This window comes from Equus quagga, chromosome 3 (assembly GCF_021613505.1).
Source record: "Equus quagga isolate Etosha38 chromosome 3, UCLA_HA_Equagga_1.0, whole genome shotgun sequence".
In the NCBI taxonomy this organism is placed as follows: domain Eukaryota; kingdom Metazoa; phylum Chordata; class Mammalia; order Perissodactyla; family Equidae; genus Equus; species Equus quagga.
In genome coordinates, this window is record NC_060269.1 from 87,196,129 (window position 1) to 87,217,142 (window position 21,014).

Genomic DNA, 21,014 nt, shown 5'->3' on the forward strand with positions numbered 1-21,014 from the left:
AAGGTCTTGCAAGCCATTGTCAGCACTGTGAATTTTACCCTAAGAGAGATAGAAAGAACCCATTGGAGAACTTTAATTAAAGTAGTGACATAAAACGACTTATCTGGGCCAGCCCCGTGGCTGAGCTGTTAAGTTCTCGCACTCTGCTTCAGTGGCCCAGGGTTTCATGGGTTCGGATCCTGGGCGTGGACATGGCACCGCTCATCAGGCCACGTTGAGGAGGCATGCCACATGCCACTACTAGAAAGACCCACAACTGAGCGATACAACTATGTACGGGGCGGGGCGGGGGGGGGGGGGGGGGTGGAGGATTTGGGGAGATAAAGCAGAAAAAAAAAAATCCCGACATCTTTTAAAAGAATCGTCATGGCTGCTTATGAAATAAATTATTAGGTGAGTGTTGAAGCAGGAGACCAATTGTATAAATCCAGGCTAGAGATTAATTGTCAAATGCTTCTGATTGATTGAATAAGATAAAGACTGAGAACTGACCCTTGGATTTGGCAGGGGGGCATTTACTAAGGAGTATGTACTCAATTTGATAGGTAAGAAAGAACCTTTGAAGGTTTATAGGGAAGTGATACCATCACTGTTGTAGTTTATGAAAATCTATCTATTGTTAGCAATGGATGGAAAGGATTAGATTAAATGAAAAAAATCTGAGGATAGAGACTTTTTTTCCCAAAGATTGGTAACTGAGCTAACAACTGTTGCCAGTCTTCTTTTTTTTCCTACCTTTTCTCCCCAAATCCCCCCAGTTCATAGTTGTATATTTTAGTTGTGAGTCCTTCTAGTTGTGGCATGTGGGATGCCGCCTCAGTGTGGCCTGATGATTGGTGCCATGTCTGCACCCAGGATCCGAACTGGTGAAACCCTGGGCCTCTGAAGTGGAGCACTCGAGCTTAACCACTTGGCCACAGGGGAGACCTGAGAGACATTTTAAGTGTGCATTTTATTGAAAGACTGTGCGTTAGCAAAGGTGGGAATAGAAAGGACGTTTAAGAGTCTGAACTGAAAGAACTGAACAATTGAAGTACTATAGGATAGGTTAGAGATGGAAGAGTCAAAGCTAAATTTTTTGAAATTGTGTGACTAGGAAAATCATAGTTCCATTAACAGGGATGGAAAAGTGAGGAACAGAAGGCAATATCTTTAATTTTGTATCCCATGACTTTGAAGTTCTTGACATCTAGGTTGATCTCAATCCTCCCCTTTAGATTATCGTTCTACAATCCTCTATCAGCCATCCCTCCTTTGAGACTCCAGGCAGCTGGTAAACCGTGATCTTCTCACTGGCAGAAAGTAGCTTCACAACCTTGGGGGTCTTGGCAACTGGACCCCATGCTTCTTCCTAGAATAAATCTTTGTTATTTTACTCTTTAGTCTATGTTGATGACCTACACAGGGTAAGAGCCTCACAAAAATTCTTTATTTCCTTTATGTGCTAACTTTAAGGTATCTGTGGTATGTTTTAGCAAAGACATCCTTCAGAAAGGAAATATAAGTCCAGAATATAGAACAGAGATCAAAGTTGAATATTGAAATGTGGGAGCCATTTGCTGTCAAACTGGCTAAGAATTCCGAGGGAAAGAATGTAAAAAGAGAGGAATAATTACAGTTGCTGGAAGAATTCTCTGTAGTAGGAAAGTTAATTTGAGAAATTGGTGGGGTGGGGGGAGGAGAGGTACACTTAAAAGCTGTTGAGACCTTTAATGTTCTCACCACAAGAAATAATTATGTGACATGGTAGAGACGTTATTTAATCATCTTGCAATACGTAAATTTATCAAATCAACATGTTATACACCTTAAACTTACATAGTTATATGTCAATTAAAAATTTTTATAAATTGAAAAAAGGAAAGTAAAGAGGAAAAAAAAAGCTATTGAGAAAATTTCTCAAAAAGAAAACTTTTTGTTTAGTCAGTCACCTTGATGGGCCATATTGTAGTGGAAGATACAACCCAGAGCATGCTGAGGGTGCTCTAGGGGTGATATAAAGACGCATAAACGAGAAGGTAGGAGGCTTGAAAGAGCAGCCTGGAGGAAGAGTATAAAGAAGTCCAGGAACTGGGAAAAATTGGGAGATAGATACGAAAAAGTGGGAGGGGGTGGAGTGGATGCTGGAGTAGGAGTGGGCCAGGAGCTAGGATCCCTAAGGAGATGATCAGCAAAAAGTTCCTGACTGTGGGTATGGCTTTGGACTTTTAAGAACAAAGGTGCTTTTTTTTTTTTTTTATCAAGTGGCTTTAGGATACCATGGATAATGTGATATGATGTCAACTTGATAAAAGCCTTTCAGGAGAAAACGTGACAATCCATTAAATGTACAGATTAGTTGTAAGATATACCAAAATTCCAAAAACATTAAAATAGGGAAAATGTGTCTTAGAATGGTAAAAATACTGCATTCAATTTTAAATCTTTTACTCTGCTATTCTGTGATATAGCACACCCTCTTACCTCATGTTTTCATTGAAACTTCCATAAAGATGTATGATCACAGCTATAGTGTGATGAGGTCTTATGAGATTAATGTTTTGGGGAAATTAGTGTTTTGGGATGTATTCTATGTTGAGTCAATATGGAGTAAAGCTAAGGAAACACTCAGAGGAGATGACACTAGAGGATTCAGCAGAAGCAAGAAATCTGAGGAAGTGACTCATGGTAATGTAAGCGCCTTTGGAATTCCTGAAGATATTAGGGATGAGGTGGGAGGTGCTGGTTTTCTATCATATGCAGGATAGGAATTCTTTCCTTTTTGATTCACATAATATATTCAAAAATATGTGCCAATGGAAGAGGGTGGTGACTATTTTGGGGACATCCAGCTTGTAAGCATATGGGTCACAACACATTTGAGGAAGAAGAAATGGAGATGAGAAAACTAGTCATCAGAGAGGTAGAAGAAAATAATTTCAGATGATTTCCAATCCATTCTTGGATCATTCCGATCCATTTCTTGGATCACTTTATATCTGGACTGGTTAAGCTGCGTTGAATTCATTGACCTTTCAAAGTCATTCTAGTCCTGTAATGCTATGACCTACCTGGTTTTTTTTTTTTTGGAAAAGGTTTAATTGAATCCAAAATAGCCTTTACTTTCTACTTGAGAGAATGTTAACTTTGCACTTTTGGGGGGTGAAGTGGATGTGAGCCTCCTTTACCTTCCATGTAAATCTGATAGATCATAAGTTTCCAAATTGACCAAGTTGTGTGGAAGTTGGAAGAAAAGTTCAAATATGTGCTTCCGGGTGAAGGACAGTCATCATTTCATTCTCTGACACAAAGTAGTGATGGACCCAGTTGGTGTGTCTTTCAGAACTGCCATGGAATTTGTTCTTTACTGTACAGTAATATATGTGCATATGTGTACGTGTGTGTGTGTTGTGTTTTCTCTCATAAGACTATTAGCTCTCTTTAAAGCTGTACACTGGGGAAGCTGTGGATGGATAGCATGGATTTACCCAGCTAACTATAGAAGAATGGGCTCTTCTCATCAGCAGGGCTCTGCCTAGTTCCTAATTTTCTTTCTGCTACACATTGAGGGGGCATTAGGATATAGAGCTCTTTGAGCTTGAAAAAGAACCCTGTGTCACACAGTAAAATGACATTCTAGTTTTATGTGCTACAACAGAATATATGATGTAAATGATTCCTTGGTTCAGAAATATAAACTAAAATCTTATTATATACTTACTGTTATGTAAATATAGTTGTATACTTAGTGAAAAATTGTTGAAGACTGTATACAAAAAAGCACGTGCCTCAACACAGCGCACTAGGAACTCCAGAAACATCAGCTGATCTGAGCTTCAAGGTTATCAATTTATTGTTTAAATTGCCTATGAAATTCGGGTTACTATTTCCAGTTTCAATTGCAAACAATCAAATCAATTTTCTCTTTTTTCAAGTTGTGTAGAGTTTCATATCACTACAGATTGAATCTTTCTCCTCACATTAAAGTATAAAGAACTTTAGATGTTAATCAAAGGTGTGCTTTTATCATTACCCTAACCTTCTAATCAGTTGATATTTTTAAATGTTAAGGGGTTTCAAGTACTTATTACAGAAAAAAAAGGCTATTGCTCTAAAAATAAGAAGCTTCAGGTATTTGCTTTGTGGATGCAGTAGATTTACGTTGTTCTGGGATTTATATTTGACCTAATGTGTATTCATAATTATTTTAGTTGCAGCAACATGGCTTTCATTTTGCATACATAATAAAGGTAACTGATGAGTCAGACTAATGATATTACTTTATGCTTCTTTAGCATCTTTCATCTGCAGCTTACTAAATACTTTGTAAACATTAATTAAACATCACAACACACCTTGAAGCAAAGGTAAGTATTATTATCCTTTTATGGGGAAACAGATACAGAAGGCTTAGGTAAGGCAAATATTAAATATATAGAACTGAGTTCTATAGGATAAGGGTGCCAACAACGCTTTTTCCTGGGTACAGAGGGAGAAGCATAGGTATAATTACTACAAAATAACCCAAGTTTTATGGGGGAATGTGAATTTTAGGAGTCCCAAAAACCTTTGTGAAATTAATTTTGGAGATTAGGTATTAAACTGAAGCTCCTGGTTAGAATAGTGTGTATCACTCAGTACCCAAACTTATCTTTTTCCTGATGAAGTGGAAAATCAGGTCAGGATTACTGCAACGTGCTTCAACTTAATAACCCAAACAGAATCATATGATCTGGGTGTTCGAGCACAGCCCTGATTTCAAATAAGCTGATCTGCTTCTCCCATAAGTAGATTCAAATTGTTCTTATTGTGTGACCTAATTTCTGGTTTGAGAATTGAACCATAACTATTATAGCTAGTTTTAAAGCTTTGTTTCCATATCCCCAAATGAAGTTGATATTGAGCAATTTTCAGCTAATTTGGGTGATTCAGACAGCCGGTGTATCAGTTGTAAATTTCACTTGATTGCTAGTAACACAGATACAAATTCAACAAGATTTTTATTGTTTTTCTTTCATAAAGGAGGGATGAAGAGAGATATCCCAGACTGATATGGCCGCTCTAAAGTGGCATCAAGGACCCAGGCTCTTTCTCTTTTTTCTCTGCCATCCATAGCATATGGTTTCCATCCCCAAGGTTGTCTTATTGTCCAAGAGGATTGCTAGGGTTCCAGACATCACATACATGTCACAGGCAGGAAGCGGGAAGGACAAAAAGGCATTGTTTAGCTGTCTGTCTTAAGGAGCTTTTTGTAAAGATCCACCTACCATTCATCAACCCTCCCTAACTCCAGGAAAGGTTAGTAAGTGCCGTCAATTAGCTGGGCACACCAGTACTTACAATAAAAAAGCAGTTCTTTTATTAAGGAAAAAGAAGAAAGTACGTGTTGAGTAGGTTAGTAGTGGTCTTGGCTATAGTAAGAAATCAAAATCAATAATTAAAGCAAAAAAAGGAATCCTCTTTGAACAGTGAATCCTATGGTTTGGCTTTTTGTCTTGCTGATATTGACTGAACAACTGACACATTTCCACTGCGTTTCGTGATCTGGAGGCACCGCCTATGGGTGTGTATGTATGGCCCTGGCAAGAAGATAGGCGAATGGACAAGCGCCCCAGCAGAGTGGTTTGGAAGTGTTCTTGCTGCATTCCTCCCCACCCCACCTTTGGACGCGAGCTCAAGTCTAGGCTCCAGGTGTGCTTACCCCTCAACTGCTGCTGGGCAGAGCCAGGACGGCGCAAACCTCCTCTTCAGTGATTGACCACAGTGACCTGGAATACGCAGCAGCTTTCAATTTGTGCCACTTTCTATACTGTGCTCTCTGTGAGTGTGTCTCTGTGTGTGCGTTATCCTGAGGTCCACCTACTCTGCACTCCCCAGACACACACTGAGAGGAGTCTGAAAGCATAGCTGGTGGCTTTCTTGCTTGAAAGGAATATTTTGCTTAACAAAATGGTAATCGAAAAAGGATGTGGACATCCACTAGTGATTCTTTTTTTTGTTTTTGGTGGAAACGCTTAAGATTTACTCTCTTAGCAAATTTTAATTTTACAATATAGTATTATCAACTATAATCAATGTTATACATAGATCCTCAGACTTTATTCATGTTTTTGCTAAACATTTGCGCTCTTTTACCAACCTCTCTCGGCTTCCTACATCCTCCTGCCCCTGGCAATCACTATTCTATGCTCTGTTTTTATGAGTTTGACTTTTTACGTTTTAGATTCCACATATAACTGATAATATGCAATATTTGTCTTTCCCTGTCTGACTTATTTCACTTACCATAATGCCTTCAAGGTCCACTCACGTTGTAGCAAATGGCAGGATTTCTTTCTTTTTTATGGCTGAATATTTTACTGTGTGTTGGGGTGTGTGTGTGTATATATATATATATTCCATGTCTTCTTTATCCATTTACTTATCGATGGACACTGTCTATTGTGAATAATGCTTCAGTGAACGTGGGGGTGCAGATATCTCCTTTTTTTTTTTTAAGATTTTATTTTTTCCTTTTTCTCCCCAAAGCCCCCAGTACATAGTTGTAATATTCTTCGTTGTGGGTCCTTCTTAGTTGTGGCATGTGGGACGCTGCCTCAGCGTGGTTTGATGAGCAGTGCCATGTCCACGCCCAGGATTCGAACCAACGAAACACCAGGCCCCCTGCAGTGGAGCGCGAGAACTTAACCACTCGGCCACGGGGCCAGCCCCCAGATATCTCTTTGAGACAGTGATTTTGTTTCCTTTGGATAAATACCCAGAAGAGGAATTGCTGGATTATATGGTAGTTGTATTTTTAATCTTTTGAGAACCTCCATACTGTTTTCCATAGTGGCTGCACCAATTGACTTTCCTACCAAAAGTGCAGATGGGCCCCTTTTCTCCACATCCTCATCAACACGTGATAATAGCATTCTAATAGGTGTGGGGTGATATCTCATTGTGATTTTGATTTGCATTTCCCTGATGATTAGCGATGTTGAGCACCTTTTCATGAACTGTTGGCCGTCTGTATGTCTTCTTTGGGAAAATGTCTATTTAGGTCCTCTGCTCATTTTTAAATTGAATTGTTTGTTTGGGTTTTTTTTTGCTGTTGAGTTATTCGAGTTCTTGATATATTTTGGATGTTAACCCCTTATCAGATATATGATTTGCAAATATTTTCTCCCATTCAGTAGATTGCTTTTTCATTTTGTTGATGGTTTCCTTTGTTGTGCAGAAGCTTTTTAGTTTGGTGTAGTCCCACTTGGTTGTTTTTTTGTTTTTTTTTTTGCTTTTGCTTTTGGTGTCAAATCCAAAAAATCATTGCCAAGACCGATGTCAAGGATTGGAGTCCAGTTTCATTCTTTGGCATGTGGCTGTCTAGTTTTCCTAACACCATTTATTGAAGAGACTACTCTTTCCCCATTGTATATTCTTGGCTCCTTTGTCATAAATTAATTGACCATATATGTGTGAGTTTATTTCTGGACTCTTCTGTTCCACTGAGCTATGTGTCCATTTTTATGTCAGTGCCATACTATTTTGATTACTATAGCTTTGTAATATACTTTGAAATCAGGAAATGTGATACCTCCAGCTTTGTTCTTTTTCAAGATTGCTTTGGCTATTCAGGATCTTTTGTGGTTCCATACAAATTTGAGGATTGTTTTTTGTTTTTATGTGAAAAATGCCACTGGAATTTTGATAGGGATTCCATTGAATTTATAGGTTGCTTTGGGTAGTATGGACATTTTAACAATATTAAATCTAGTCCATGAGCATGGAATATCTTTCCACCTATTTGTGTCTTCTTCAATTTCTTTCATCAATGTCTTATAGTTTTCAGTGTACAAATCTTTCACCTCCTTGGTTAATTTTATTCCTAAGTATTTTTTTAATGCAATTCTAAATGGGATTGTTTTCTTAATTTTTCTTTCTGATAGTTTGTCTTTAGTGTATAGAAATGCAACTGATTTTTGTTTGCTGATTTTGTACCCTGCAACTTTACTAAATTTGTTTATTAGTTCTAATAGGATAATAGACATTCTAATAGATGTGAGGTGATATCTTGTTGTGGTTTTGATTTACATTTTCCTGATGATTAGTGATGTTGAGTGTCTTTTCACGTACCTATTGGCCATTGCATGTCTTCTTTGGAAAAATGTCTATTTAGGTCTTTTGCCCATTTTTTAATTGAGCTATTTGATTTGTTTTTCTATTGAGTTGTATGAGCCACTTGTGATTCTTTGTAATTGGATATGACCTTTAAAAAGTAAATGATGAGTTCCATATTTGATCTAAACCTATCACCAGGTGAAATTTGACTTAAGATGAGAAGGTAGTTTGGAGATACATTCTGAAATAACAACACGTAGTTTGGTGTATCCTACATATTTGTGGTGGGTGACTTACAGCTTAGAAAGTCACCTCAATTTAAACTTAATATGGCAGGGTTGTTGGTCGGTCAGTTCTCACTAAAACTTTTTACCTTTTGTTTACTTAATGTGGATTTAGAAGCTTGTGGGTCCTTGTTTGACATAACCTGGTCTCCCTTATATCTCTGTGTGTGAACTTCCATGTTCTTCCTGTTCAGAAGCCACAACCTGTCAATTTTCAGGGCACTTAGTTTGTTAAAGTTTTAAGGGTTTCCAAAATAGTGCTTCTGCTGTTACTCCCTTGTTTGGAACATAATTAGAGCTGGATAAAAAAGACAAGCAGATGAAGATCAAAATATGGCTCATTTTTGTGGTAACAATGGGTTTCTGAGGACGGCACCCAGAAATAGGCAGCTTTTCTCCTGGCTGCCTGAGGCCTGGACCTGCAGGGGTAGTCCCTTTTACTGAAACTGACATAATTTATTGTCCAAACCAAGATACTTTTGAGAGTTAAATGGAGCACTAATAGGATGAAATGCTAGGAGTGTCCTGGGAAAACTGTGAAATAAGGGCACTAACTTTTACTCCATGACAGCAGCCAAAGCAGAGGGCACACTCTCTTCAGGTAGCAAATCCCAGAGAGACAGGGAGGAAGCCTAATACACTCAGTTCTGTCCGATCAGCACACACCATCAGATGCACCAGCTCTTCACCCCCCAGGGAGAAGCGAGGGATGGCCCGGGAAGTCAGCTGCGCTCATGGAAAATCCATCCTCATAGAATCTTTAGAGGAAAGGAAATTTTTCCCTTTGGTCCAGGCCCTGATATTTGCACAGACGAGGGCCAGAGTGGGGTGCTCTAAGCACAGGGCCGGAGGAGTGGTGTGCAGACCGACTGTTAGCATCGCTACTCAACTCGACATTCAGTGATGATTGGTAGATTGAAATTGGTCCTAAAGGGAGTATTTATGCCATGGGAACTGCCAAACTACAAGTCAGGGCCTTTCTTTCCTCTTCTCCAGTAGAGTTGCTTGTTAAAAATTCATCACACACCACTTGGCCCTGGACTGGAGTTTTATTTCCCCTGGGTTTATGGTTGATACTTTGCTCTGTCCCCATCATCTAGTGGAGATGTTCATGATCAATGATTAAGGCACATTTGTCATTGCCGTGAAAACACTCCAGTCCCTACACCATCTGTATGCCTCTCAGGGATGTGCTCCACTGGGCCCGCTCCTCATGGCCTGAACAGCTGTAGTGCAATCTGTGCTCTGAGTCCTCTGTCTTGGAAGAGCCGAGGAGCCTAAGGATGGGTCTTCCATTGGGTAGTAAGAGTGGCCACTCAATGCAGGCCTCCATAGCCCCTTGCCAAGTCCACTGAGATGGAAAGCATGATCATCACTTTGATGTTTTCGGTCTTACAGGCATTGACAATGAGAAACAGGCCTGTTCATGGGGGAACTGAAATTCTTGGCCATGGTATTGTCAGTGGAGTCACAAAGTACCTGAGTTTTAGAACTCAGAAGCTCTGGATTTGGGTCCTATTTGTGAAGGTTACAACCGTGGAACTTTGCACAAAGTATTTCACTGCTTGGCCTCTTTTAAAGTGGGAACAATATTCTCCAGTTATAAAGTTTTGGGGATAAATGAAATAGCATGTGAAAATAAATGATAAATCTTAAAGTGTGCCAGCCTTTAAGATTGAATTATATTGTGTTGTTTTGTGGTTTTATTTCTGAAAGTAACACTTGTCATAAATCGGGAATCAATTTCCCAAAATAAAATTCTTTCTTGTATGATGGTATACAGTTTTCAGTAATGATGTATACATTGTATTGATTTTTTTCACCTAAGTGTATTATTTTAATAAATATCTTATGAATGAAAAAAAATGCTTAAGTAAAGTATAAGCATTATAAGCAGAGTGCATATTGTAGCAAAAGGAGAGATTATTTCATTCTGACATTTTGGCTAATTATTTGCAGGACGGGAAGCAGAGCTGGATTATCCACAAGACTGACGAAACATGTGTAGCCCTCTAGCAAAGGAATATTAATTTATTTTGGAGGAGGAAAGAACTTGATATGGCTCCCCAAACTCCCCCAGTTAAATTAATCGTCATTGGAAAAATAGAAGTTTGTTGGGTTTCTTTATGCTTATTTTAGAGTTTAATGTTTTAAAACTATAATTTGGAAGGGAGTTAGAATATTGCATTCTTAAAAAGGTGCTTAGAATCTCTTCAAAAACCTTAATTCATCCACCATGAAATAACTTCTACCTAGGTTCTTGTACTTTTGCCATCTTGGGAAGGACAGGGGTGCGGGAAGCCTTCAGAGGGACATTTTGTGTCAGGAATATTGGACAGAACACACAAGGGTTGTTTTTTTCTCCACATTACAGACAGATTTCAGATATAAAATTACCTTAGATAACGTTTCTTTGTAAAACACAAAATAAATCAATTTTGTTATTGAACTTTGATATGTTAAAAAAAAAGCAAATTTCGATCTTTCAGGTTTAAGGCCTATTTTTTAAGCATGTGTTTTTCAGATGTAGCTTGGCCTCCCTCTAGTGGTAGCTGTGGCAAACTGAATCAAAACCCGGAGCAAAAATCTCTTTTCTTTGTATCAAAAATAGGGTTTTGAATATCTAAGCCTTAATTTAAAGGGCTGGAAAGCTTGTACTTGATCTCAGGTTTTGGCGTTTCCTAGAGACTCAGGTTAATTTTCATTTGTTCTTCCTCGTTGTTGTTGTTGTTGCTTGAACTTTTCTTGTGTTTATTTTTGTTGGCAGTGGGTGTGTGTGTGTGTGTGTGTGTGTGTTCTTTTCCACAAACTGCAGAGCCCTACGTCCAGTTATAAATTTCAAGTTTTTGATGCTTTATGCAATATCTTCTGGTATAAATTTTAGAAAAAAGAATTTATTAATAAGTTTTTGAACAAAACTGAGATTATATTACTCTGGGGAGGTGGGTTGGTAGAAATTAATATACTGTAGAAAAAAATTAAACTTGGATCTCATCAAACCTCTAAATATAACGAGCAATTTACTCGGAATCCAGAGGAGAGAAGAACATGTTTGAATACACTGAGGAGATGTAATTAGTCAAACTCAGACTGTGCGAAATTCCACAGGATATAAAAGCACAGTTCTTCAACAAATAAACTGCAAGAGGGAGAAAAAGAGAGATGAAAATGAAACCTGAAAATTAAAAGGGACTTAAAAGACTGTATTCATTTCCCAGCTCTGGGCCTTATTTGGATCTTGATTAAAATAAGCGTGGTGGAGGGGCCGGCCCCGTGGCCGAGCGGTTAAGTTCGCGCGCTCCGCTGCAGGGGGCCCAGTGTTTTGTTGGTTCGAATCCTGGGCGTGGACATGGCACTGCTCGTCAGACCACGCTGAGGCAGCGTCCCACATGCCACAACTAGAAGGACCCACAACGAAGAATATACAACTATGTACTGGGGGCTTTGGGGAGAAAAAGGAAAAAATAAAATCTTAAAAAAAAAAAAAGCATGGTGGAAAAAAACCTATTTGTAAGATTTATGAGATGATTAAATAGTCGACACTATATGTTTGATATTGTTAAGGAGTTATTTTTAGGTGTGATAATGGTATTTTAGTTGTGTTTAAAGACAAGTTATTATCTTTCAGAAATTCACACTGAAATATTTACAATTGAAATCATATGATATCTGGGATTTGCTTCAAAACAGTTGGGGGAAGGGGATGGATGGAGGTGTGGATAGGGCAAAATTGGCCTTGGGGTTATGGTAGCTGGCACTGGATAGATAGCTGGGAATTTATTATACCATTGTATCTACTTTTGAGTATAATTGAAATTCTCCATAGTAAAACATTAAAAATATCAATAAATTGGCAATTGTAAGGGAGGAAGAAAATTCATCTACCTTCTCTAGGTCCTTCTGGCTGGGCTACAAATTAAATTCACATGAGACAGAATAACAGGAGAAAATCAAACAAAGCTGTATAACATGTATACATCGGAGAAACCCAGGAAAATTGGGTAACTCGCCAAAATGGCCGAGCTGCCTTCTTAAATACCATCTTCAGCTAAAGACAAAGGGGGCTGTTGGGGATAGTGGTTTGGGACTTCAAAGGGAAAGAAGGCAATTTACATGGAGATGGAAAAGCAAAGTTTTGGTAGACAGAACTTTGATAAGAGTGGGCTTAGCAAGGATCCTCCCAGTCTACTGATACCCACATTTATCTATGGTGATGGCCTGTCCTGGGGACAGGTGTTTTATCTTACATTCTTTCAGGTAGTTAGGGGGAAGGTCAAAGTTTCTTTGAGAGTCTTTTGTTCTTAAAAATAATCAAGCCAAAGAGAGACATTTTGGGGTGGCCAATTCTGATCCCCCACACTACAATGTCTTTAGTAACAGCTATGTAAATGAATACAGACTATTATTAAACACCATTATTTTATGGACTACTAAAACAATTCTCTTTACCCTCCTCAACCCAAGCCAAGCTCACTTTGGACTTCATTTTGTACTGCAGGCTCATACTAAAGTTTTTAAAGCAGCCAGACAGCAGCCCTGACAAGTCTGGCTCAGTCTAAAGTGAGCCTTGATTTGTTGGACCACTGAGAAGCTGGACCTTAATTCTATTCTAAATCAAAGAGGATCTTAGACTAAAGGTCATGGCTTCCTAGAGAGGAGACCATGGGATAAGCTCTAATGACCCGATTCCTGAGATAGAATCAAGATCAATTAAAGAATAAGTGAACAAACATTTCACACACCATTATCGATGCCTGAAATGTCTCAGGTTTTTTAAGTTAGCACAGTGGCAAGTTGGAGTATGACAAAGAATAAGACATTGACCGACTCTGATGTTCACATTCCACTTAGCTTTTGGACTTAAGACTTCTCTTATAGATGCCCCAGCCCTAACTGTCTTCCCTTTTCCACCCACCTGACCCTAACCTGGGCACGTGTGGAAAGCCACTTCCCTTCTGGTTCCAAGGAAGCTGAGTATCGCTTTCCTATCTAATGTCTTTCTGAATTCTTGCTCTGAACACACTGCCCACACAGACTCAGGATGCTGCCATCCTGTCAGGCTTCCATCACTGCCCTCTTCTGATGTAATGTTCCTTCTCCCTACCCACAAACACACAAGATTGGACCTCCGTGCACCCTGATGTCAGTCTGAAATAAGCCATGGCCCTTTGCAGATTTTAAGTTAAATTATTTCCCCTTGGAAACCCCAAGATAAGCCCAGATCGCTTCCTAATCTCCCACATAACCAATTTCATCCATTCAACAAATTACTGAGTGCTTAATATATGCCAGACTCAGAGATAGGCAGTACTGATAGAAAGGAAAGCAAAAAAAGACCACAGTCCTTGCCTTCACTGAGTTTGCAGACTAGTGGGTTTTAAGGATCCAAGACTGTAATTTGTATTGAGTCTTTACTGAAGGTAGAAAGATAAAGAAAGAGGAGCAGTACACAGAAAATAAGTTACAACTTCTGCACCAGCCCAGGCTGGCTCCCTGTCTCAGTCTTTCTTGGACTAATTCTATTTGTCTTGGGTCAGTGTATTCCCCACCCCTGGAGCTGTTCTGGGCTGCTACGTGACTCAGAACCCAGCACAGACTAACACCAAGGACCCAGAGAGAGAATATGTTTCTAACAAGCTCATTAATATCTATTTCCCTAAATCCTCATTTCTTGCCGGGATTAATCTCTTCCCAGGAAACTTAGAAAACATAGAATTTCAAGACAGGTAGAATGGTCAAAACTTTAAAAGTTAAAAGAAAAGAAAAGAGTGTGGAGGCAAGTTTCTTTTATAAAAAAGAATTTGCTAACAATTTTTGCTGTGCAAAATGAGAGAGGTCACCTTGTGAAGTTGTCCTTGGAAATGTAAACAGGTAGGATGACTATTGTCAAGGATGTGAAAACTTCTAAGAGAAGTTTCCAGTGGTGGGAGTTTAAACTTAGATAACCAAAAATACCATTTAATTGCTAACATTTGGTTCTTTGAACAATGAAAACAGGAATGTTAAAGGCACTGTAATATCTGGAAAGGAGAGGAATATCAGGGCAGAGATGTTTTCCCTGTGCTCCTAAAATCATGTAACATACCTTCCGCTTATATGTTAGATGGGTGTAGATAAAAGTTAGGCATCAGGATTATTGTATGTGTCAGTAGATGGGGCACCGGCCCTAGATTGTGGGAGCAGTGGTGAAACCATTTGCCACGGATCCTATATTCTCAGAAGAGACTGGAGCAGATTCTTCATTAAGAGCAATTTCCACCGCAGCTCCCAAAGTGTTGGCATCCAATGGGAGGCCCAAAGGCATCTAGGATAGTTTGGGTTATCCCTTAGGCCAGTCTCAAGGAGACCATACTGGCTATGTTGCCAAATCATAGAGTTTGGCACACCAGATGTGATGTACTGTCACCACTTAGGTTTGGATCCTCCTGAAACACCACCACCACCGCCGCCATGACCACCACCACCATCAATTGCTGTATTAGATTATGCTGGGTAATGAACAACTGCAAAATCTGAGTGGCTTATGACAACAAGATTTAGTTCTCACTTTACACTATGTGCCCACTATGGACTGGGTGAAGTTCTGCTCAAGTCTCCTATCTCTGGAGTCTGTGCTGATGGAATACATCTCTGAAAGATTGCCTGTCACCATGATTGAGGGAAAGAGAGAATATGAAAATTGTTTACTGGCTCTTAGAATTTCTTCTTGAAATAGGGTGTTGGGCTTCTGGGTTGTGATTAAGATGGCATTTTGGTTATGTTAGGTCTGTGATCCAGCAATAACTGGATTCAGCCTCTCATGAGCAATCTTTACCAGATCCTGAAAAAAATGCATGAAGAAAATAGTAAGAAAATATACCATGTTTCCACTGATGTGTGTGTGTCCCCCAGTGAAGAATCCAGTGAGCTAGATAGGACCCCACCGGGAACTCCTTTGTATAAGCTGTGTTGCCTGAGCAGCTTGAGACTAAAAGGGGTTAAATGCCTGCTTTGCTTACTTTCACTCCACAGCACTGATCTGAGTCTTATTCCTATTACTCCATATATCTGCCAACAAGAGGCTGAAGAGAGCACAAGATACACGGGAAGGAACTGGTGGTTTGTCGCAAAACCACATGGAGAGCTGGTGTAGGCTGCATGTCCAAGCCATATGGGGAAAGAAGCCAGAGAACCCGAAGAGAGAAACAGGGAGCAGGAGCCGGCCAGTGGAAAGCATGCATGTTGGGAGACGGTCCGGCTCTCAGAAAGGACAGGCCAAGACCACAGCTTAGCTTCTCTAGGGTAGGAGAGGAAGAGAGATGGGAGGGACTCTAAACACTCCCTTTTTAACAACTTCAAAATCTCCAGCCAAGCAGGGTGGCCCATAAAACTGTATTTTCGTAAAGCATAGCATCCATTCCTAGGCAGACATTCAGTACTGAAAAGAAAGTCATGAGGGAATGGGGTTTCCCCACCGTGGACCTCCTTCTGGGCAGGGTCGGATAAAGGGGGAGAGTGAGCAGGCTCTGATATAGAGATTCTTTCCCCTTACACCTTATTAGCTGGCAAGAGTGACCCGAAATTGAAGCATGTGGATGCACGGAGGGTATCAGGTAATAATCTGTTCTTATTTCTCAGTAGGAAGGTGCGTCACTTTAATGCTTAGACTTTAAAAAGTTCCTTGTAGGTTGTTGTTGATGCTGATTCATTATAATTTTATTCTGTATATTTCAAGCACCTACAGGTATTTTTATTTTTTCTTAACAGCAGGTGAGACGTGGTCTATTTTTTTGCCTGACACATAGAGTGTGGCCTGACACATAGAGTGTGGCTGGGGCCTGTGACTAGGTGCGAATGTCCTCTCTAGCTTCTAATTTGGGTCTCTAGCCGCTTCTTCTCCAGCAAGAATTCTTAACAAGAAAAAGAAACCAAAATAATGTAGTTCCAATGAGTAGGTTATTTTTTGTCAGTTTTTGCAGACAGTGGTTTGTCAACGCCAGGCGCCTCTGTGTTTTCTTAATAATAGAAGTAGATTTAGACTTTCAGACACGAAATTGGTTCACAAAGTCGTGGTATGTGAGTTTATTTCTGAGGGTAAGAGAAGTGATACTCTTCGAAGTTGCTAGAATAGTTGGAGAGGGGATGCAAATTACCTGATGTGGATCTTGAGAAGCAGTGACAAGGGTGCGATCCTGTAACACTAGCAGGCGGTTCAGCACAAGGCCGCGTTTCACATCAGGAGCTGTGGCCAACTCTTTGCTTTCTCCCCTTCTCTTCTCTCTCCCCTTTGCTCCTGCACCTCGTCAGCTCTGCGGTGGGCTGGTGGCGGTTCAATGAGTAGGCTCTGGAGCCCAACTTCACAAGTGCAGATTCTTGCTCCACCATAGACGCCCGCATGACCTTGGCGAGTCACTCACTTTCAGTAGGCCTCAGTTTTCTTATTGGGTAGTGAGTATAATTTTTTCTTACTTCCTTGGGGGAGGACTAAGTGAGGTAATTAATGTAAAGTGCTTAACAAAATGCCAGGAGCATTGCAGGTGCCCATAAAGGTCTGTGCTCTCTGTGAGTCCAACATTACTCTGGGGGGTCAACTTTCCCAAGGCGGCTTGGTCTTTAAGCAATTTGGGTGCACTGTGAGATCATCTGATTTGCTTTTTGGTTCAGGAAATATACTTAACAATATCTGTTACTTCTAAGATGAAGGCACCTGAAAACTGCAATGTAAAAGGGAATGTTATCTATGAGGGGGTCAGAGTGAGTTATTCTTTGCCCAGTTGATCTTAACCCCTTTTACTGGATCAATGTATTTGCACAAAAAGCTCTCTCTGTAGTCTCCACATATTCTAGGCAGCTGCTCAGGATCCTCTTCTTTCTTGTATTTCCCTCTCCCCGTCCATTTGTTCCCAGATGGTAGTTTGAGCTCCCATTTGCCTGGTCCTGGATTCTAGGATTTGAGTCCACTTTGAAATTTGCTTCTGGCAGCTTCAGATTTGATAATCTTCAGAACAGTCTTCCTGCCATTTTGGGCCTTAGCATGCCCACTCATGTCCCAGCTCTTCTCATCCTTTTGGTTATGAGATGCCCCTACTGATGGCAGGAGTAGACTAGGTAGCCCTGAGCCAGAGCTGCTGGGACACTGTCCTGGGACACTGGCCTTTAGTTCACCCAGCCTTGCTGTACACAGCAATGTCTGGGGTGTGTAACCCTAGTGGGCAGGCAGGTTCATGGTCAGAGTCTCCAGAACTGGGGGTGGGGTCAGGAGGATATACCAAAACCCCCTACAATGGCAAAAAGGGAGCTCCCCGAGGGACACGACAGATCGTACCCTGAGCAGGCACTTAGCTATCATCAACCAGGTGGGTGCCTCTGTTGGGCAGGGATGTGTGCCCCTCACTTTGGTTGTGCCACTGTCTTTCCTGCCCTGTGTAGCTGTCAGTGTGTAAAGTAAACTTTGTGGGGGACCTACATTTGAGGACCTTGTGTCCTTTGCACATGCCTGTTTTTGTCAGTCACAGTCACTGTTGTGACCACCATACCTGGTTCCAGCCCCTGGTCCACATAGCTCAAGCCATGACTGGGAGAGCCCTTGAGACCCTGAGGGGGAGCCAAGAAGGCAGACGTTCCTCCCCAGGGAGTGCTCTGCGTCCTTCTCTCTCTACAAAACCAACGAACCAACCAAACAGTTTTGAGGTTTTGAGGACCTAGAGAATTTAGCTAGGAGCTTTTTGAGGTCAGAGACTCTATCTCACTCATTTTTTCCCCCCAGTGCCTAGCACGATATCTGGTACATAGTAGTGTTGGAATTTTAGGAGCTAAATAACTGACATTCTTGCTTCCCGTCTTAAGTTGGGAACCAATTAAGAGCTAGACAGAGGAGTCAGACAGCTGGAAATCACAGGCTGCTGCCAGCCGTAAGGTGCCTCTGTTCACATTAGAAAAAGGCACCTTCTTTTTCGTCCTTTGGGCCTATGAATTAGAAGAAAACACCCACTCCTGGAACATGATTGTAAAGAGGGACTGCCTCTGGGTGGACAAGGTAGAAGAAAGGGGCCGGGAGCTGGCTTGGTGTGCAGAAGCTGGGCCGATCCAGTCCCTGTTTGTCCCCAGGGCCACTGCCTTTGTGTGGGTGGCTCTGGAGATCAAAGCAGGAGGATTTTTTTTTTAATATTAAAAGTTGAATTAGAATGTGTTGCATAGATATGCCACCACAATGGGCGTCGTAATTGTCTGTCATTCATTGAACTTACTCTTCAAAATAGTAGGCTTCTAGTTGCAGGAATAGAACCTGGTCATCTGTGCTAATCACATAGTAGAGAATCAACTAGGATGTGCCCTCCCGACACTGGCAGATATGGAACACTGAGGCTCTGAAGAACCTCTGCCAAGTTTGCTCAGTTCTTTCTCCCAAGGTCCACAACAATATCCTTCCTTTCTTTCCTGTGGGAGGAATAGGGGAGGAGGTGGGGAGGGAGGCCGTGGGTACTACTGTTGCAGAAGTTCTTACTCACAGCGTCCTGAGACCAGGAGAAAGGAGGTTCTCAGTGACACAGTACTCAGTTAGTGTTTCCTGAATGAGGGGATACATTTCAAGAAGAGGCAGAAATGCTGTTTATTATATAACTGTGGTTAGGAAAGAACAACGGTAGAACAGTCAGGAGGTAAGTTTGGTGGGTTAAATGAATCTTTTGTGACTTGCTAGTATATCGGGAGTGTGTACACCATACGTGGCTTGCGTTTTGGAGGGTTTTGTTAAACCTTGACATAGGAGGTGGAGGGGTTGCCTTCTGATACAGAAACAGAGAAAGGGCTGTTTGAAGGGCTTAACTGTTCAGAGAGTGAGTTGGGAAGCAGGCAAGATATGTTGATTCTAGCAGAGAAGGATTAATCAACTCATTTGGAAGCCATTCAAATTTGATTAGAGGGAGAGGAGATAAGAAGTTAGAACAATGATTTCTTAACTTGGGTATATTTGAACAGACTTATCTCTAGTGGATAGAATGGTGTTTAACCTTTATTCCTTGGAAGGAGAAGAAAGAGATAAGCCCATGAATTTTCAAGTTGCTGCTTCAGAAGGAGAAATCCTTTCCTTTTTGGTATCAGTCAGAATGTTGCACAAGAGAATAATGGAAGAAGTGAGAAAGGTTATTTTTGGGTCTTTTTTGGAGACTCTGTGTGTGTGTGTTGTCATTTATTACACTCTAATTACATTAATTAGAACTAATTATTTCATAGTCATAAATGAATTAAATCATGTTAGTTTATCAGCTTAGTCAAGGAATTTGAGGTCCTAAAACACAGGAAACAAATGAGTTTTCATGGTGGAGAAAAAGTTAGCTGTTGGGTTGGTAGTGGATGACAATGGGGTAAAGATGAGTAACCAGGAGGCAGGGTAAGAGCAGTACCTACTTGGAGATATTTGAGTCTATATCAGTTGTCTATTACTGCATGAACAACTACTCCAAGACTTAGTGGCTTGAAACAACAGTCATTATCTAGCTCATGGTTAAGGTATGGGATCAGCTTGCTGGTTTTCCTGTTGGTCTTAGCTGGGCCTATTCGTGAGTCTGTGGTCACCTGCTGCTTCTAGATAAGTTGGTGGGTCAGCTCGGGGGTTGCCTGCTTCCAGATGGTCTCCCTCACACGAGTGGTAGTTGACTGGCTGTTAGCTGGGGTACCTTGGTTTGCCTCCAGTGGCCTCTTAGCCTGTAGCAGGTTACAAAGGCCTATAAAATGTTGGTTTCAGGTTTCCAGGTGCAGCAAGGCACCAAGTACAACAACTTTCAAACCTCTGCTGTACATCATGTTTGCTAATGTTCCACTTGACAGGTCACTTGGCCAAACTCAATTCAAAGGGTTGAGTTTGAATAGAATCTCTTTCTTGATGGGAGGGTCTACACTGCCACAGGGAGGGGAAGAATTTGCTGCCATTTTTCCTATCTGCTCCAGGATTCTAGGCTACAGTGAAGGCTGCAGGGTGGAGGAGAAAGGAAGAGAGAGGTGTGGAGGGGGGAGGTTGGGCAGTAGAGATAATCTTTGTTCACTTCACAGCTTCTCCTGGGACCACCCCTATCTTGGGCTAAGCACCACTGTGTGGTAAAAAGAAATCTCGCAGACTCAGAAACTAAAGTTAACACCAGAAATTACTAGGAAAGGGAAAACTAAGAGAGGACAGGAGTGTCTGATTAGAGGATACGTATTGCAAAAATATTTTAAAATGTTGCACAAAGCTCAGCATTAGATGTTATTTCTACTCAGGTCAGTAATGTAGACTTGGTGTTACCCTCCCATTATCTGGATAGGAAAACTGGGTTAGGGGGTACTACCCAACTCATAAAATTGTGTGCAAGGAGCTGGAGAAAACCAGGAATCATACTTATTGAAGCTGAAACTAGACATTGATGAAAGGCTATTATTTCCCTTATTGTTGTGGAAAACTGGTAAGAGTAGACATCTTGCAATAGAGTCTTTTTCATCGGTCGTGTCAGGAGAATAAAAGGGCAACGCATGTGGCCAATATTCTTGAACTGTGCGTGCTGGAGCCTTAATGAGATGATTTATGATCTGAGCAGGGCATCATTTCAGACATGGGAGGAGGTCGGGGAGCTGCTTTTCCCTCAGTGAGCTCATCCATCAGGGGACTGAATCATAGCAGCGAGCGGAGCCACTCTCTCCTCA